Below are 20,754 nucleotides of genomic sequence, written 5' to 3'. Positions count from 1 at the left end.
GATTCTCATAGGTGAATGGTGTTAGCAGACAAAGAAATCCCCTAGTGTGCTTTACACTATCCATTCATTTTTTTATGCAACAAAAGGAAGTTTTGTCTACTCAATCAAAAGAGTGACATTGAAAGAAATTACATGTATCTATACATATTTCTTCACTTATGTGTTTGCTACCATAATAGCTTAATAAAGTATTGTCTGATGAGACTACTAAGAGGAGAGAAATGCCTCCAAAATAGAACAGGAAGTTTTAGTTTCCCTAAAACTTTGCATATCGCTCAACATCCTTCTCTTATGAATTTTATTTTTGTCCTGAAAAAATTAGCTCACCATAAAGTAAGTATCAAGTTTATGATGTTGTCCTATCATGTTAGCATTAACTATTTCCATTGACTTGGCAAATAGCTTACACAATTATCTCCTTTACCTTAAATGAGCATTACATTGTTCCTTAATAACTAATCCAATATATAGAGACATTTTATTTATAAGCAAAGGTTGTACATGATTCTGTAAAGGAAAAAAAAATTGGAAAAAGAGCTTACATTGAACTTTATTATATACATTATTCTCCAATTACCTGGGAATTTTTCAAGAATATTTACTTGAATAACAATTAATATATGATTAAATATTTCAGTCTGCAAAATGGCAAGCTCCAGAAACCAAGATTCACTACTTTAATTTTATATAAATTGGAACCATATTAATATGTGCTTTGTGCCTAGGGATAAATTTGTGTGTGTGTGTGTGTGTGTGTGTGTGTGTGTGTGTGTGTGTTTCTGATAAGTACTTGAACAAGCAGAAGTATTGACTTGGCACACTTCCATTTTTAAGTAACTTAACTTTTTTTTCGATTTCTGTGATAATTTATAAAAGATAGTACATGATGAGTTGGATTTAGCCTTTTTATTGTTTTTGTCTTTAACATAGTCATTTTTTATTGTTTTTTCATTTCTTATTCCTTTCTTTTGAGATTTCTTCCTATGTGTACACCTATATTCTCTAAGCTGTTTCCCTGACACTCTCCTATCAGCTCCTCCTACCATCTGTTGTTCTCAGAACTGCCTTAAGGATTCTTTATGACACAGTGGGAACTGTTTACCAATTCCTCTAGTTTCTGCTAAGAAACATTATCAGTCACCTGGTTTTGTACTGACAGAAAATGTTTCCAACCTGTTTCTTAAATATACAGAACACTGCCAAGTCACTTTTTAAACAAATAGTAGCATGGATTTCTCCAAAAATATAAAGGAAACCAAATGTGAAAGCCTGTGAATTTTCCGTTCAAATTTGCCATTGCTTATCTCAAATGGCACAGATGTATAGAACTCTTCAATCTATTCTAATACCAAACAGTTTTAATTAGTATTAGCATACTTTGAATAATGTTTGATAGATTACAAGTATCTGATTTTTTTCAAAGAAATAAAATAATATGATGAATCTTCAGTACTCAGAATACATTCAAAGATTGAAATTTTTCACCCGTTTGATATTACGCTGGATCTCTCTTGCCCTTTTTCAGGTAATTAACCACTGTAGAACAAACAGTTTCTGAATATGAGTTGCAACATGTATGAACGGTTTCTGAATGAGTTGAAGCATCTATGGTGTTCTTATCCATATGTGAAATGAGCTCATTTACAAAATATCAAACAGCCATCTGCAAAGACTGAAATCAGTGGCACATAGATGCACATTTAATTATAGGAAAGTATAAATTGGGCCCGAGGGTTTCCATATCCTGCTTCATCCAAGCCTGCAGTTAGGGAGGATTTTTTTTTAATGTGGCTGCATTGTTTTAAATTTAACTTTGGAATGCTGATTAACGAGCATGAGACCTGGGAACAGAAACACTGTTTTGTTCAGGGAATAAAATAATGTTGCCTTTGTTTAAAAATCACTCAAGTCACAAATTGCTTTTTTCTTTGAAGGTTTTGCATTTTTTCCTAATATACCTCAAAGCTTTACAGGGAGAGATAAGTGAACTCTATTAAGGAAGAGCAAATAAAACAAACCTTGTAAATTCATATTGCAAAAGCAATAATTTAGTTATTTTAACAGTCCAAGTGAAGATATTAATATAATTAGTAAGACAAAATTCTTAAATAACAGGGAATGAAAAGCAAACTGAAAGAGAAACCATTGGGAACATAAAGGAAAACCAGGGGGAGAAATGAACATATTCACAGAAAAATGAAATTCTAGTAAGAAAGATTTCATTAGTCATTAGGTTCTAATTATCATTTCCTAAAGCCTCTTGTGACTAAAACCACACAGTGTATAGTAATGGATGTTATATAATAATAATATGTTTTTCTTTCTCTTCCTAGGAAATGACAGAATGAGTCAGAGAGAGAGAGAGAGAGAGAGAGAGAGAGAGAGAGAGAGAGAGAGAGAGAGAGAGAGAGAGAGAGAGAGAGTCAGACTGAGAGACAGAGACAGAGACAGAGATAGAGACAGCGATAGAGACAGAGAGAGATGTATGTAATTTTTTCACTTTCCCCAGCAAAGTTGTTCTTTTCTATCTACCTATATAGTTCAAGTTATTATCTGTTCTCCTAGTTATGTAGTGCATTGAAAAAATTGTTTCTCTACAACTCAGAGTTTAAATTCCTATGCTGAAGGACAGAATCAGTTGCCGTGGAGAATATGATCTTGAAACTGTCAAAATGATACTTAAATCGGGCACTTTGGGATTTAATTCTAGCTTGAAAAGATTGTTGGAATCAATCTCAAATTAATTCCCAACAACCAAGACATCCCTTGGAGGTAAATCTTCAAAGCATTCCTTAGATAAGATGAACTAAAAACCAAAAAAAAAAAAAAAAAGGAAAGGAAAGGAAAAATAAATTTGGAGTGTGCAGCTTCTCCTTATGATGTTTTGAAAATTGCCACCTTTTCATAACAGCTGGTATTAATTTAGGTGTTGAATTTTAAAAAAAAACCTGGTTTTTCCATATTATCTAACAGTCAGAATATTGGATCTACAGTGTCAAGATTATGCTTTTTAATTAACACTAAAATCTCAGTGCTATGTAGGATGCCACAAATATCTTGTGATCCAACACCACCATAGTACTTAGCAATAAAAAGAAGTAAGAATAGATGCATATCAGAAATCATGAAGTCCCAAAACAAAATTAAAGCAAATATATTTTTATTTTTATTTTTATTACATTACATTCACCTTTTTAAAAAATCATAGTGTTTAAATATATACCATTAACTATCTTCCAAATCAAACAGTAATTTCTTTCACATGATATCATCAGCTGTTTGGTCTGAAGAGTCCTGAGCTAATGGTTGAGCTCTTTCACTGCCAGGATTAGCAAATACTTTTTTGATTTTCTTTCTGTGTATTTATGTGGGAGATTCTTTGTTTTTTTCTTCTGCTAGATATTTTTTTAAAAAATGAAATTTGCTTCACTTTACTATGTCAGCCTGGCATTTCTGCTGCTGTGGCTGTGCATTGGCTTAATGTGCTGTGCTGTTGTATTAGAATGTAAAAAGTCTCTTGTCTCTTCTGTCTTTGTTGCTGCCAGCTGCTAATCTGAATGAGGTGGAAAAAGGTTAGTTGTGTTTTCAGCCTATTTTTTCCTTTTAGTGCCTTGCTTTCTTTCCCTTTAAAGATGCATGGATTCTATTGTTTGAGCATCGTTAAAAGAAATGATGTAAAAACCAAAAGTCAAGATATCGGATCAGACATTTATATCCTTGATGTGGGGATATTTATGTTTGATTATGTATTGAGTATGAAAAATTAGGGATACCTATCAACATGTAAAATTGTTAGAAAATACTAATAAGAAACATGCAAACTTCCTGAAATTATGACATGATTATGCTAATAAGGATAAGGAAAAACCTCTTACTTTAAAATATTTATTATAAATTGGGTAAACAAAGACAGCATGGTGTAATGAAGAGAGAGCAGGCTTCAAAGCCAGGAAGATCTCAGTTCAAGTCACAGCTCTGATGTATACCAACAGTGTGATTCTAGGAAAATCACTTTACTTCTTCCTAGTCTTTACAACTCTTAAGGTGAGGTGGGGACTACTTGAATTAGTGTAAGGATGGAGAGAGAAGTTTCCTAACCTAGAATTCCCTACATCAGTGAAATCACAGATCTATTCTTACATATTGAAGGATGAGTTTCATGGATATAGTATTGCTTGGGATATTCGAAAAAATAAATGCTGCAAAACTCATATCCAGTATACTACTTGAATATTTTAAAATAGACTCCTCTTAAAAAAAGTATAGAAATTCATGGTAATAGTAAACATAGCTAGATTTTAAAAAAGAAAGGGAGAGGAGGCAAATACTGCAAATTTTTTGCTAGAGCTGAGAATTTAAACTTAAAATGTAGATCCTAATGCATGCCATTCATTCATTGTTAGATGATTAGACCTTTGGCTTCTCACTAGTTCACAAATTGTTGCCATTCACTCATTTTTTTTTTCAGTTATGTTTGACTCTCTGTGACCCATTTGGTATTTTCTAGAAAAGATAGAAGGATTTGCCATTTCCTTCACTAGCTCATTTTACAGATATGGAAATTGAGGCAAACAGGGCTAAGTGACTTACCCAACACCTCAAAAGTGACTGAGGTCTTCCTGACTTTAGGCCTAGTACTCTATCCACTATGCCACCTAGCTATTTTTAGGTACCATATCCATATTCAGACTGAACTATGAAGAGTTAAGTCTTGAAGAAAAAATAGTTAAAATTCCATTTAGACTCCAGCTAAATTTACATTTAGATATGTAAAGTTGGATTGCAGAATTAATAAGAAATGCAGTATCTAACAGCTTGCTACTTTTCATCTTATAATGGAAAATTAAGATTGTTCTATATTGTTTTGGTCATGGTTTAGATACTAACTTGTATCATTTATTTGTATAAAGGTAATTAAAAATGTCTATATCATCTATAGAGATGTAATTTTTTTAGGAGTGGTACAATATTTTTAGTTCTCAATAAATTAATGCAATATCTTGTTTGGACAAATATTTATTCTTTTAGCATCTAGGAAAGCTATTAATGCCATTTATTTTATCTTAATATATGATGAAAGTCAAAATAGTATAGTAGAGAGAACAAGATATTTGGAATCAGATAGAGCCTGGGTTCAAGTGAAACCTTCTATATATGTTTATTAATTGTAAAACCCTAGTCAATTCACCTAACCCATTTAACCCACCATTTTTCATTTCTAAATGTGGGATAATCATAACTTTTGTGAAACATTTTTGTGAGGAGCAAAATAAATAGTATATGAAAAGTTATTTGTACCTTAATGGATCTATGAGTTTCATCTAAATTAATATGTTTCCACCTACCCAAACCTTGTTGTCATGTGTAATTTTTATCTATGTCCAATAAATTCTCAATAGAAAAATCTATAGCACTTCCTCTTGTCCTTCCAGAATTTTACCATTTGAACTATTCATCTGTTATATTTCACTCCTTGACCAGCCATTAGCTTTGTGGGTTATAAGGGTCAGTGAAAATGTCTTTCTTGTCACACCATATACAAATCATTGAGAGCCACAGGGTACTGTATGTGTGACTGCAATTCACCTTTCCATTGACCTTTGTGTAACCTACTATTTCGATCCTTCTGAGCTCTTTGTGTTTTGTAATTCGCAATCATATAACATCAGCAAAATTTAGACACATTTAAAGAATATAGATTGTATTTATATAAACATATAATTAATACAGAGAGAATTTTTCTTCCATAGACTCTAGTTATTGAAAAATGTGCTTCAATCATGGGGAAGAACTTTGACTCCTTGAAAGTGCTGTGGAGTTCCCTATATAGAATCCACATAAAATCCATAAAAACACAGAATAGAACTTAGATATCTTAAATCATTGAAATGTGTGCCTTTGAATGACCTTGGTTATCTTCCTAACTGAATTATCTATTAAAGAGTCAGCCCTTTATTTTCTTTTGAACAATTTTAAAAATAACTTGAACTTAGATAAAAACCAATGCTTTTTTAAAAAGGTAAAGAATCATTGTTTATCATATACAAAATAGTACTATAATGGTGTCGAAGTTTCACTTTGCAATAAGAGTTCTGTGATTAGAGGACACATTGGCTAACCAGTGTAAGAAACTTACTGTAAAGATGCTAAGCAATTTTGAGTGTTCAGTTTTCATAAACAAGGCAACCACAACTATAATAACCAGTTTATATTGGCATGACATTTCAATATTTAAAAAATACATCTTTCATTTGATTGTTACTACAACCCTGAAAAGTCATTATTGCAAATGTGGAAACTGACTCAGAAAGTTTGAGGAATTGCCCAAGATCACATGGCTAGTAGATGGCAAAACTCAAATATTGGAACATTAAGTCCGATATCCCTTATATTGTGCAATGCTTCCTTCCCAACAAATGGGAGTGAAGTGTGAACCATATTTCTATCCTCTCAACCTTAAGCTAGCTACATGATCAAATAATGTATAAAAATCAAAATATCAATCATATTACATCCTTGGGGGAAGGGAAGGAAATTAAAATTCAGTATATTAATATACAGGAAAGTCTTCCTCCCATCTCTCACCTTTTTTCTTCCTTCATCTTAGACCTTGCAAACTTCAAATTTTATTCATTTTTCTTTAGAGAGCTGAGCATAGTGGTTTAAGTACTTCATGTTAAGGAGACTTGGTGTTCAACCTAAGCCTCTGAAATTTTTCAGGTGTATGATGATAAGCGTGTCACTTAACCATTGTAGGCTAATTTCTAAGATCATGAGATCTGGCTCTTTAGAGAGCTTCCCACATTCATGCATTCTTGATATACTGACAAAATGATGTCTAAAACGTCCATTCCTGTTCTTACTTTCAGTAGCCAATGGAATTGTGACAAAATTAGAGAAAGATCAGAACAGCATCATTTTAGGATTAAAAAGCTATTTGGAAAATATTTTCAAAAGCAATAAATTCAGTTTTAAACACTTAATTAATTGAATGCATTGTCAGCTTGTTGGGGGTAGTGGATAGAGCACTGAGCTTGTAATCAGAAAGACTCATCAGCCTGAGTTCAAATCTGAGCTCAGTTGTTTACTAAGCTATATGACCCTGGGCATCTCACTTAACCCTATTTCTCACTTTTCTCATCTATAAAATGATCTAGAGAAGGAAATGACAAACCACTTCATTATCTCTGCCAAGATAATCCAAAGGTCCTAAAGAGTTGGATAGGACTGAAAAGCAACTGTAAAACATTGATACTATTAGGATGTCTTCATCACAGATTTTTACTATTATGATATCATCATTCCAGCTATTCTTAGGAACTTTTTCTTTTCATTTTGAGTACAAGTTGTTAGAGTAACTAAAACAATTAAAATTGTTTGGAACACTTGGTTCCTTATTTTCCCTTGTTGATATTACTCTAAACATCTCAAGCTACAAAAAAAAGATGTCTCAAATTGCACTAAGATGTTTGAAACATTCTATATTGCAACTAAATTTTTACAAATTTTTTTAGGGTTTTTTTTTTGCAAGGTAAATGGGGTTAAGTGGCTTGCCCAACGACACACAGCTAGGTAATTATTAAGTGTCTGAGACCAGATTTGAACCCAGATATTCCTGACTCCAAGGCCGGTGCTTTACTCACTACACCACCTAGCCGCCCCTTACAAATTGTTTAAGATATGCTTTAAGCTTCTTAAAGTTTATGTATTAAATTGCACTAAGACTTTGGGGACCTGTTATATTTTCATTTCAACATATTAAAAATGTTTTTAAAATATCTTTCTAGGAATAAAAGCTACTGCAGGAATTAATATTTATGTAGTTATCTCATACATTTTTAAGGACCTAGAGCAGGGGTTCTTGAGGTCTGAGAACTTTTAAAAATATTTTAATAATTAATCGCATTTCAATATTGATGGAGCAGTAGATATAATGATGGCCTAGAGACACAAAAAATCATCAACATGAATTCAAATCTGGCCTTACTAGATAATTATTAGCTGTGTAACCCTGAACAAGTCACTTAATCCTGTTTTCCTCAGTTTCCTGCTCTGTAAAAATGAGTTGGAGAAGGAAATTTCAAACCACTCCAGTCTCTTTGCCAAGAAAATCCCAAACGGGATCATGAAGAATTGTACACAATTGAAAAACAACTAATCAACAGCAATAAATTTCAATGTAATTGATTTCTTTCAAAATTCTATGTATTTTGCTTTATGCATTTAAAAACATTATTCTGAGAAGGGATCCTTAAGCTTTACCAGACTGCCACAGGTATCCATTAAACCCCCCAAAAGTTAAGAATCTCTGAAACAGAGAGTTTCTGCACTGAAGCAGTAGGAATGAGCCTTAGATCACTGAAGAATGATTTGAAATATTTTAATTTCATTCAAAAAAACAAAGGCAAAGCTAGCATAAGTATATTTTATATCTAATCTATAATTGGATTTTCTTTAGAGTTTTATAATAAATTACTTTAGTAATTGTAATAAATTATTTAATAAATTGCAAAAGATCATAGATAAAGAGCAGGAAAGAACATCAGAATTGTATGTAGTCTAGAGGTGACAAACTCACAGTTCACAGGCCACAAAGGGCCCAAAACACTCCTGGGTACCACCTGAACCAGATTAAAATCAAATTGGGAACATATTTAGCAAAATAAATAAAAATATAGTAAACCACAGATGGTATTTATGATTTTCCAAATAAATATGAAGCCCACAGGGATTCTTCTATATGGCTTAGTGACCCCTGTTTCTATTTGGGTTTGACACCACTGATCAACCCAACCCTTTTCATTTCCTAAATGACCTGAGGTGTGGAGAGCTTAAATCACTTGTCCACAATACCCCAGGTAGTGAGAGAGAGTAGTGAAGCAACATTCTATCCCAGTTTCTCCTTCCTCCATATCAAGCATACTTTCACTGTGCTATTTTCTTCAGTGGGCAAGTCAATAAGCTTCGAATTCCCTTTAATGTCCTTTCCTGCAAAATGAATAGGCTAACCTAGGTAACCAGGCCTTTTCCAGTTACACATTTCTTTTGTTGTGATACTTTATTGTTATGACTTCTTCCACAAATCCTTTATGTATCAGAGGATAGTATCAGGAATTATTGTGACCCAAAGAAATTTCCATTGGCTGTCATACTTTTGATTATAAGCTTTTCTTCTTTTGATTAGCTGGTCCTCTGGACAACAGACTATTGAGTCAGAGACCCAAATTTTTCCAAATTAGTAAGAACTTTGGGAACCTGTTCTTCCACAGCGTAGGCTTTTAGGAACTAGAATTTCTTCCATATTAAAATGAGTTAGCAAAAGTAGATTTTTCATGGAGTAATAAATAAAAGATATCCCCAAAGAAATGTATGAGGAAGAAGATAGGCTGAGGCACGGGGGTGGGGGATACAGGATGGTATGATTGAAAGAGAACTATCCAGAGAGCTAAATGGCCTAGTCTCAAATACAGTTCTAGCACTACTTGGATGGTTGTATGCAAGTCATTTAACCTCCATGAATCTGTCATATCATCTGTAAATGACAGTTTTAGATTTGAATGGTCTCTGAGTTTTCTGCCAATTGTAAAACTTGTATCCTGTGTGAGAAGAATGAAAGATAAATAAAGACAGCTCTTATCTTCCACTTATTTTTAGATGCAAAGACAAAATAAGGCAAGTTCCTACATGTTAAATAGACCCATTAAGGCAAACATACAAGAGGACATGGGCAGGATGGGTTGCAATGCCCACCTTTAGATGGAAAAAATACAAAAATCATGGATTCATTTTAAATATTTTAAAAGAAAAGGATAGCAATATTTGATGATATAATTTTCTCCCCATATAATTATAACTCTTAGAATAATCTTAATCAGTCCTTTTTTCCCTATGTTCTTGATAGCCTGAATGTTGAATAAATTTATTTCTCTGATTATTACAGGACATTAAATGTCACAAGCTAGAATACAGTAATATTTTATGAGTGTTTATAATTTTGTCATCCCACATACTCTCAGGGAGCAAGATTTATACACTATTAAAAATAGGAGAAAATTGAGCATCGTTTTATTTAACCCACAGAAGACCACCACCAAAATTCACTTATAATGGAGTGGATCAAAAGATTGTGCTTAAGTTAGGTTTAAGGGGTTTTAATGATAATGAGTTTTGTCCTGCTGGGGAATAAACTGTTTCTGGAGAATTTATTACTTATGTCTTGAAGATGAATTAATTATTTCAGAGTAATAGGATGTATTTCAGAGTACTGGGTACAAATTAAAGCAATGTCTATTTATTAAACTAATGTAGACTGTGAGGCATAAAAATAGCACTGAGCTTAGAATCTAGAGACTGCTTAAAATATAGTTTTATCATTTTTTTACTCTACAATTATAAACATGTCACTTAATTTTTAAAATGTCAGTTTTCTCATCTGTAAAATGGGTACAAAAGTTAATTTATTACCTACTTCAAAGGAGATTTGGAGGAAAAGAAGGTTTTTTATAAAAATCATATAACTGGGCAGCTAGATGGTGCAGTAGATAGAGCACCAGCCCTGGAAACAGGAGGACCTGAGTTCAAATCCAGCCTCAGACACCTAATAATTGCCTAGCTATGTGACCTTGGTCAAGTCACTTAACCTCATTGCCATAAATAAAAAAAATTAAATACATAAAATATTGTAAAAATATAAAATCCCATTCTAAAAAAAGGAACCCATCAAATCAAGAAATAGCTTCCTAACAGCTTAGAATGGATATCATTAGCAATTACTAATGATTCACTATTTATAATGAATTTCCTTAATTTTAATTTGTGGTCTACTTGTATTTACAAATTTAATTTTTAGTTTAGTCTTAAGAAGACCAGGCAAGAAATATGAATAATCTAAACCAGTAGAAATTAATAAAATGTTGTTATAGGGTTTCCTAGATTTCCTTTATCTAAAAAATTTCTTAAACTTCAACAAACATTTTAACTACCTACTATAAGCAAAGTGTCATTCTAGGCTCTGAGATATTAAGACAAAAGTATTTTTTTTAACTTTCAATAAGCCTATATTTTCCTAGCAGGATACAATCTAGCCAAGTCAGTAAATAAACAGAAGATATGAATATATAAGACAATACAGTTAATGCAAAGTAATGCAAAATAATTTCAGAAAGAATAAAGCACAAATAATTGGCAGGATAAGGAATGGCTTCATTTAGTATGACACTGCTTTTCCTACCCAATCCTCTAAACTCATACTTTTTCAGTCTCTGAACCCATTCTGTCCCTTCTATATATAAGAAAATATGTGGAAATAGAATTTAAGATATTGTATCATTCCACTCCCCCACTAATGTTTTATAATAACAATTTCTCATCCCATTCCTCAAACCATGATTTTAAGGCACAGTCCCTCTATGGATGAGAATTTTTTTTTATTTTGTCATCTGGTAGCTAGGTTGGTTTGCTTTAATATCATCAAAAGCACTTATTAAATAGTCCTTTACATGAAGTAGCAGAACAAGGATTGTCCTTGACTTCTAAGCAAATAAATTTTATCCTTTATGACCAAATTGTTACAAATCTCTTTTCATACCAATATATACAGTAGGGCAATAGTAAATTGTAATTAGTTTTATTATATTGCTTTTCTGAACTTAAGTGGTAGCTAAGGATGAAAACATTAGATGAACAATGTGCTTGAGTTTCCAAAATCTATATTGTGCCCCAAGGATTCTGGAAACCAACCAAATTTTCATAGCTCTCTTGAAATTGCATTTTAAAATATCATGAATAATAAAGTTCATTGAGGGCATTCTAGTTCATTCTGTTGCAATCAGTAAACTCCCTTTAGTTATCAATATGAATTTTCCTTTCTGGTTAAAAACAAATAAGATTTGCCTCCAGCATTTCTTGAATAGTAAAAATAGTATCAGTAGACCCAAAGATTTAGAGCTGAAAGAAGCTCTAGAGATTTGCTAATGCAACCCTTCTTCTTTGACAGATGAGAGAGGGATTGAGAGACTTGCTCAGGGTCACACAGCAATGTCACATGAAGGATAATCTGACAACTGTAGCTAACCAAAGAACATTGTGTTTTATTGTTTCCTTTTCCTACTGCTTCATTTCCTCTGGGGTCCCAGAGTACCCCTAAAACTAGTGTATGGAGAAGGTTTTTTTTTTGTTTTGTCTTGTATCACTTTACTAATGCATGCTTTAAGTATAGAGTAGGAAAGCATCCTCTGGATGAAAAAAGAGATTTAAGAAATATAGTGCTCCATTAACTCTTGGAAGCTCAATCTTCTGGAGGGGTTATCTTTTAAAGACAAGAATATCTTGAATCTAAAAAGATATCTTTGAAAAAAATAGCTGAGACAAATCATGTTCTCCTGTCCCATTTGGTTTAAATGTACTGTAAATATGAGAGTTAGTATAGTTCCTAAATCATTTTCCAGTGTCCACATGACAGTCTTTTCTGCTAAAGATGCTCTAGGAAGAGAGTTAGTCTAAACATGTAGCTGAAGTTACTTTGGAAGGAGAAGAAATTAATAAATGCCCATGACTGTTTTTGAAATGTTACTTTATAAGTAAAACCAATTAGAATTTTCTAATGGGGGGGCAGCTAGGTGGCACAGTGGATAGAGCACTGGCCCTGGAGTCAGGAGTACCTGAGCTCAAATCCGACCTTAGACACTTACTAATAACCTAGCTGTGTGGCCTTGGGCAAGGCACTTAACACCATTTGCCTTGCAAAAAAACCTAAAAAAAAAAAAAGAATTTTCTAATAGGGAAAATGATGAAATTCTTTTGTCCTATAAAATGTTATTTAAATTTTGCTATAATGTCATTTTAATATGAATTTTATTTCATACAGTCTCTTAGAGGTATATAGACCTAAAGATATATAGCATCAAATTATAGATTTAAAGATAGAAGGGACCACAGAGACCAGCAGATCCTATCCTGACATTTTAACAGATGAGGAAAGAGAAGTTTTAGGGAGCCTTCCAGCTGTTTCTTGGTCTCAGGAACTTTGAAGAACAACATTCAAAAAATCCAAGCAAGCAAATATTTACTTTCTAGGAAGTTTGACAACATCTAGGTGGAAGGATGGCATCAAGGGAAAGTTCCCTGGGAGGGATAGCGAGAGAAAAAAAAAAGGTCTTTAGTCCCTCAAGACCCAAGGAACCAGAGAAGTAGCTTAAGATCCAGGTCCCCAAGTGGGTATCAGAATAAAGAAAATAGAGGCACCTAATTGCCAGAATTCAGGTAATTATTTCCCCTAAACTCAGTTTCTATAGTTAGGGCCCATTGAAGTGAGTTAACCTTGTATGATTTTGAAGGAGATGAGGAATAAGCATAAATATGTGTCAGAAAAGGAAAGATTTCAGCTCTGTATAATAGGGGTTGAAGAAGCAGTAAGATAGAGCATTATTTGTTTGATTTGTACTTCTCAAGAAGAACGGTAGTGGGGGCAGCTAGTAGCACAGTGGATAAAGCCCCTGGAGTCAGGAAGATCAAAATTCAAATCCAGCCTCAGGCACACTTAGCTGTGTGACCTGGGGCAAGTTACTTAACCCTAATCCCTTGCAAAAAGAAAAAAAAATCAAAATTAAATCCAGTTGTAATTCTACATTTATAAAGCTAAAAGAACTTAGGAAAACAAAAGTTTACAACCTTTCTTCCCCCATCTACCAATTAGTAGATATGGAAAAAGAAGCCAGAAGAGGTAAAGTAGCTTACCATGGTAACATAGTTAATTGCATAATAAACACTATCTAATGAATTTTTTATATGGTTGAAGGAACCTTTCCAAAGTTAGTTTGGAGAGCAAAGAAAATCACAAGTGAAAAATTAGCAGAGGAAAAGAAAAAAAGAAAGGGGTAACACAGGGTAAATATATTTTAAAAATTATTTTATCCACTAGAATTTCAATAATTGTTATATGTCACATGACAATGTTGGAATCTAATCTAAAATTGTGGAATTTTAGAGCTGGGAGAGATCACAGAGATGATGTAGTTCAACTTTACAAATTTTTAACCATTCAGAATAGTACAAAATCACAACCATTTACTTCATAACTTCAGAAGGAAAATCTGAGATGTCTAATCCAGCACTGCTTTCTCTTCACCATGCTGTATTTGCATTTATTTGCTGAGAAATTCTTAAATGTATCAAGAAAAGTTATAGGATAATTCTAAAAATAATAATAAAAATATTTTAAAGTAAGTCTTTTAAATGATTAGTAAAGATTCATTTGAATGCCTGTTCAATTATAGTTATTTGTTCTAGAATCAATAATATTTTTTCTACCTTATTCATTTTGGAATGGGTTTGATTTTTTTTTTTAGTCACTGAATAAATATTAGTTGAATTGAAATGTGAATAGGAGGATCTTACCTTACCTACATTTGCATTTTCCTATTAGACTAAGTAGATTTTCAGGTTAAAATTCAATAATGTGCTTTAACAAGATTGTATGAAAAATGTATTAAATGTTAAATATCAACATCTTCCAGTTGACTTTTTAAAAGTTCTTATCTAATTATGTTGACTTCCTGAACATTAGTTTTTGTATTTTTCTGAAACTCATGGCTATTATTTACTCATATTATTTCTTCTATCACTGTTTAATCTTATTTTTGAACATAATTGCTTTCCTTTTTATCAATAATGAATCTATGTTAAATTCTGCAGCCATCTTGTTATTGTTCTCAATTTATCCTTAAATAATAAATGCCACATTAAACAAATGTATCCTTCATCCCTGAAACCTATGTATCTAAGATGACCAAACTTGAATTCTACTTCTTAATTATTGGTCTGCCACACCTTGTTATTAATCATGTGATCAGGTATATTCTTTAAAGAGCCTTGAAAATCACAAATGTGCATTAAAATGAATAATTATTTTTTTACAGGCTAATTGGTTAGCTTTATTCTATCCTACCCTCTATCCCCCCCCAAAAAAAAGTCCCACCTCCATAGAATGGAAGTACTTTAAAGGCAAGGATTGTTCTTTATTTTAGTTTTCCTCAATGCCTAGCAAAATTACTGGTACATAGCAGCAAGTATTTAATAAATCTGTGACCAAATGGTATAATATTCACCAAATATATCTATAAACTTAATATATATGATCTTGCTATTTGACCTAGAAATTTAAATTCAAATTAATAAAAATGTTACCTTTTGCTCAAATGTCTTTCCTCCTATGAGATTCAAAGTGTTTGCATCAATGATCTTTTAAAGCACAGAGCAAATAATTTATAATTAGTAAAAAGGTGCATATATATATATGTGTGTGTGTGTGTGTGTGTGTGTGTGTGTATCTTCAACCCTCATATTAAAATAATTACAGATTTTCTTAATTCATATTGAAAAGGAGACAAACTGATAGAAATAAAGCTTGTCTTTTGTTGCTTTCTCTAAGCATTAATGTAAAGAATTTCATTTAAATCAGGAGTCATTTATTTATTTTGTTTTTTGAGGATTTTCTGGTAAGAATGAGGTCAAGTGACTTGCCCAAGATCACATAGCTAGTATGTATCAGGTATCTGGCATCCTCCACTCTCCAGGATCAGTGCCACCTGTTGCCACTGCTGTTCCGCTTAGTAGACATTTATTAAGGCATTTCTGAATAGGCATTCACATAACTAAATGGGAATAATGACAAAAAAGGTACAAACATTCCCTGTCCTCAAAAAAGCTTACATTTCACTCCAGGGTCATCTTGGGCTACCACTGTGGTACTGGTAAGGTAGGACTGACTTTTGTTGAACCAGTTGTTCCAGTTACAGTTCTATTTACCCAGATATTTAAATGTGATTATACTATATTGCTTGTCATTTTATTTTTTCAGTTGATTTTTTTCAGTAAGCAAGCATTTATTTTCCCCCTTCCATTCCCTCTGCCCTCTGAATTGAACAAAAAGAAGGGAAAATATGTTTAGTCAACCACAGCTAATTCTCATATTGGTGATATCCAAAAATGTATGCTTTCATTGAGCATTTTGGGTTTGTCACCTCTCTGTTGGTAGGTAGGTAGCAGAATTCATCTTTGACCCTCTTCAAATGGTTTGTTATTATCATTACATTTATTAGAGCTGTAAAATTTTTCAAAGTTATTTTATCTTTATATTGGACAAATTATTCTTTTGGCATTTCACTTTTTAATTTCATATTTATGAATTATTTTAACAGTATAGAGCATATGAGCATACATTTAAAGTCAGAAAGAAGTTTGGAGGTAATATACTCCCCCTTCATTTTAAAGATGAATAAATAGACTCAGAGTTTAAGTGGCCCCATGTTCACATGGGCCAAGTAGCAAATAGCAGAGCTGAGATTTGAATTTAGGTTCTCTGTTTCTATGTTCAAACTAGCATCACCTTGTTTCAGGTTAAGATGACACCTATGTAGTTTTGGATAGCTGAAAAATATTGCTGCAGGGTCACTGAAATTTTAAGTTTCCCATTAATCAGTTCTAGCTAACATTTATATAGTGAGATATGTTTTGCAAAGCATATAGTATAGAAATTTGAGAATCAATAAAATCATATTATAGTTCAAATGTTAAGCCGCAAACCTATTGATGTATGAAACCATCCCCCGCTCCTGAAGGAATGGCGAATGAGAACAATTTGTTCCAAATGCCATCAAGGTAGCCAAAGCAGATTTAAAAGACATCAAGGTACTGCACTGCCTCTCAGATCATCCCCAGTTATCTTGACTTTTGTCTTGCCACTGGACTTTGATGACTCTGGAAGAAAGAATGAGTCTGAGGACTTTGTGCAACTCTATCTCACTTAAATCCAATTTGTGCATGGGTCAACACATCACCCTGTTATATCAATGGTCCTCTTTGAAATGAAAGACAAAAAATAAGAATGTTAGAGCTAGGATGGACACAAGAGATCATTTCAACCCCTTTGTAAATGACAAAAGTGAGATCCACAGAGGGCAGATGCACTATTTCCTTTGAATCAATCAATAGTTCTTCAATGTTATTGTTCATCTGTTTAAATCTGAGTTTTTGTGACCATATTTGAGGTTTTCTTCCCAAAGACAGTAGAATGGTTTGTTATTTCCTTCTCCAGTTCATTTTACAACTGAGGAAACTGAGACAAATAGGGTTAAGTGATTTGTCCAAGATCACACAGCTATTAAGTATCCGAGTTCAGATTTGAACTCATAAAAATGAGTTTTCTTGATTCCAAGCCCAGTATTCTACTGCATCATTTATCTGTTCCAATATTAGCTCTTCATCAGCCTAGCTCTCTCTGCTGACTCCCTTATAATTACTATAGCAACTGTTACATATATACTAATAATTTCTAAACATCTTTACAGAGACCCTATATCTACAGTCCCTTCTGCCATAATTCTTCCATTTCAGAGAGCACTGAAGCTGTAAGCTGTGCCTCATTTGGGAGCTGCTATTTGTTTTTTTAAAAAAAAAATTATCTTTCTTTAAATATAAGCTGTTTGCAGAGGCAGTTGAGAGCACAGTGGATAGAATGTTGGACTTGAATTCAAGAATTTCTGACTTTGAATCTTCCTGCTTCAGATATAAACTTGTGTGACCTTGGGCAGTCACTTTACTTTTCTTGTCTCAGTTTCTTCATCTACAAATAGGAAAAAAAACATCACCCTGAGTTATTGTAAAGATAAAAAGAGATAATATGTGTAAAATGCATTGTAAACCATTAAGTGCTATATAAATGTCATCTATTATTATTATGCATGGCTCATGGCTCGACCTGACTATAGAGAATGGCTATTTATTACTAATAATGATAATTAAAACTTACAATAATACACTACTTTACAAATTTCAAAGTGCTTTCACTTGCATTTTTCATTACATATGTACAACAAATGTGCAAAACAGATTATACTTTATTTCCCATTTTACAAAAGAGGAAATGAATATCAAAGAGCCAAGGTCATTTACTCAAGAGCTGCAACTGACCAGCAAGTGGAAGAATTAATATTTAATCAGATTCTCTAGACCTGAAGTCAAGTTTTCTTTTCACTGAACTTGTTGGTCCAACCAAGAAAATTAAGTGTACTGCTATCACAGAAAAAATCTACTGCTTAAAATATTTAGATTTCTTTTGAATATTTCTCTGGCATATTTTAGGTATGATACCAAGTATGCTTTGAATTTCATAGGTCATTCAATAACTCATGATGGAGTTGGCAGAGATAGAGAAAGGCAATAGAATGACAGGAGTAACGGTCTTTAAGAAATTCTATTTTTAAGGGGCGGCTAGGTGGCATAGTGGATAAAGCACAGACCTTGGAGTCAGGAGTACCTGGGTTCAAATCCAGTCTCAGACACTTAATAATTACCTAGCTGTCTGGCCTTGGGCAAGCCACTTAATCCCATTTGCCTTGCAAAAAAAAAAAAGAAATTATATTTTTTTTCTTTTGACCTACAGAGAAATCAATGAATAATCAATGAAAAAAATCCACAATATTCAGTCTTTCACACCCTAATTTTATCTTTGCTTTGTTGAACCTTGTTTTTAAGATTACTTGTCAACCTTTATCTTGGAAAATAGCTTTTAAGCTATATCCACCTTGAGGGTAACTCTTAGCAGAAGTTACTATTGAAGTTATAAGGGATATATTACAAAGGTGCCAATTGCTAAGATTTTCTTTTATCCTTTTTGACTGGGTATCAACATGAATAATCAGATATTTAAAACATTAATTTCCATAATCAAAATTCAGCTCCCTAGTGACTAAAGAATTGGCTTATTAATTCAGTTGATTTAAGAAGAGGGTTACCTTAGTGTTAGGAGGTCTTGGAGCAAGGGGAAATGGAAAAAATTGGGAAACAAGCTACTTTCCACTTCATTCTGCAGGTGCTTTTAGAAAGGTAAGAAGAATCTTCATAATCCTACTGAAACAGTCACAAATCAGTGCTTGAAAATATTCCAAATGCAGGTCCTCTTTGAAGAACTGGTTTTTTAAAAATATTTTCAAGGAAGTGGGGTTGAATGACTTGCCCAAAGTCACACAGCTAGGTAATTATTAAGTGGTTGAGGCCATTTTTGAACTCAGATCCTTCTGTCTCCACAGGGCCAGTGCTCTATCCACTGCACCACCTAGCTGCCCCAATAACTGTTCTTTAATAGTTGTGTCTGGCCATCTCAATGTTGCTCTACTTATGTCTCAAAATAAATTGCTGGAATTGGAGGTTGAAATCTTGTGAGCTCTCAGAAGTTCAAGTGTGAGTGTTTAAGAAACTAGGAAAGAAAATAGAATGCATAACAGGAAGTAGAGTTTTGCTAGAGAATGATTTCATTTGGGATGAGTATTCTTACAGTGACATGGTATCCTAAGAGAAATAAAATTGGAAATTTGAGCAATATAGCTCAAATTCATTTATCATAAACTTACAAATTATATTTTCAAAAAATAAATGCTATTATGAACTTATAATAACAAATAGAATAAACAATAACAAAACTCAATAAATTAGCTTTTCAACTATTTAAAATCTCACCTTTAAAATACAGATAATGTTTTATTTTACTCTTACTCTGCATTACATTGTTTGTCCATGTGCTATAGTATTTTCCTTTGCATAACCCTTTGTGTTTTTCCATATTTCTTTTTAGGTTTTATGTTTTAGTTCTAATTTTAGTTCTAACCTTTGTCATTCCTAGTTGCATGATTGTATTTAATTACTTTGATGTGTTAATAATTTGGCCATTTTTTGCATTTCTTGCACATATAGATTTTTTGTTTCGCTTTTTTCAATTACTATAAATATATTCGAATATTCTATTTTTAAAAAAGTTATTTAGCTAACTTCCTAATACTAGAATGATTGTTTTTGTGATTCATATGGGATTTCCAGTTTGTTTTCGAAAAAGATCCTTCCCATTTGCAGTTTTATCAACATTGTAGAAGTATATTAGTGACTACAAAACACAACCAGAATATAACTTTTAATTTTTACTTATTTTTACAAATGTGTTACATATGGAAAAAATTGACTTTTTTCAAGAGAATAAATGACATGTATACATTAAATGTACACATAAGGATATATATGTATACATTTATGAAATTTGCAGGCAGCATTAATGAGGTAGGGATTAATCTGAAAAATGAAAAATATCAAACTGAAAGTTATATTGATTTGACTTATATATAAACTAGATTTTTTTAAATCTGTATCTGCTCTCTGTTCGCTTTTCCCTTTTCCTCAAAAAATTTCCTCAAAAATTCCTCAAAAAATAAAAATGATAAAATTTCTATCAGCAAAAACAGACAAATAAGAAGACAATGAAACAAAATGAAGCAATCCAATAAAGCAAACAATTATTAAGCAGCTATTTATGAAGCTAAGCAGTCATAGTCAGGCACTGAGTTATGTCCTCCATGTCATTATTTCTTCATTTGGGCAATTCAATGGGTAGGAAATGGAAGCCAGTAGGTTTTTTGAGGGGGCAGGTTAAAAATCAAGTTCCTAACAATCAACAAAAGAAGGTAGGAGCAAAAAGTTTTGATATGATGACGATGATGATGATGATGATGTTGCCTAGATCCTAGACTCCAGAGTAGTTCCCACTATAAAAAAATAACCTTCAAAAAAAATTAGGGCTCACAACTTAAAAAAAAATCCAGAGAATTCACCTGGAACTTTACCTATCAAATGGAAAAACCTATTTGAAGGGTAATTGATAAATCAAATAAACAATAGCACTGTTAGTTGTCTATATCACCTACATATTAATAT

General features: G+C 32.6%; 1 protein-coding gene across 2 annotated transcripts in view; it reads left to right on the top strand.

Annotated features, from left to right (window-relative positions):
- The window catches only part of SLIT2 (slit guidance ligand 2), a 388,308-nt gene that overhangs the window by 322,861 nt on the left and 44,693 nt on the right, over window positions 1-20,754 (top strand). The window lies entirely within an intron of this gene.

The sequence above is a fragment of the Macrotis lagotis genome, chromosome 3, assembly GCF_037893015.1.
Source record: "Macrotis lagotis isolate mMagLag1 chromosome 3, bilby.v1.9.chrom.fasta, whole genome shotgun sequence".
In the NCBI taxonomy this organism is placed as follows: domain Eukaryota; kingdom Metazoa; phylum Chordata; class Mammalia; order Peramelemorphia; family Peramelidae; genus Macrotis; species Macrotis lagotis.
This window is presented reverse-complemented; position numbering and strand designations above follow the sequence as displayed.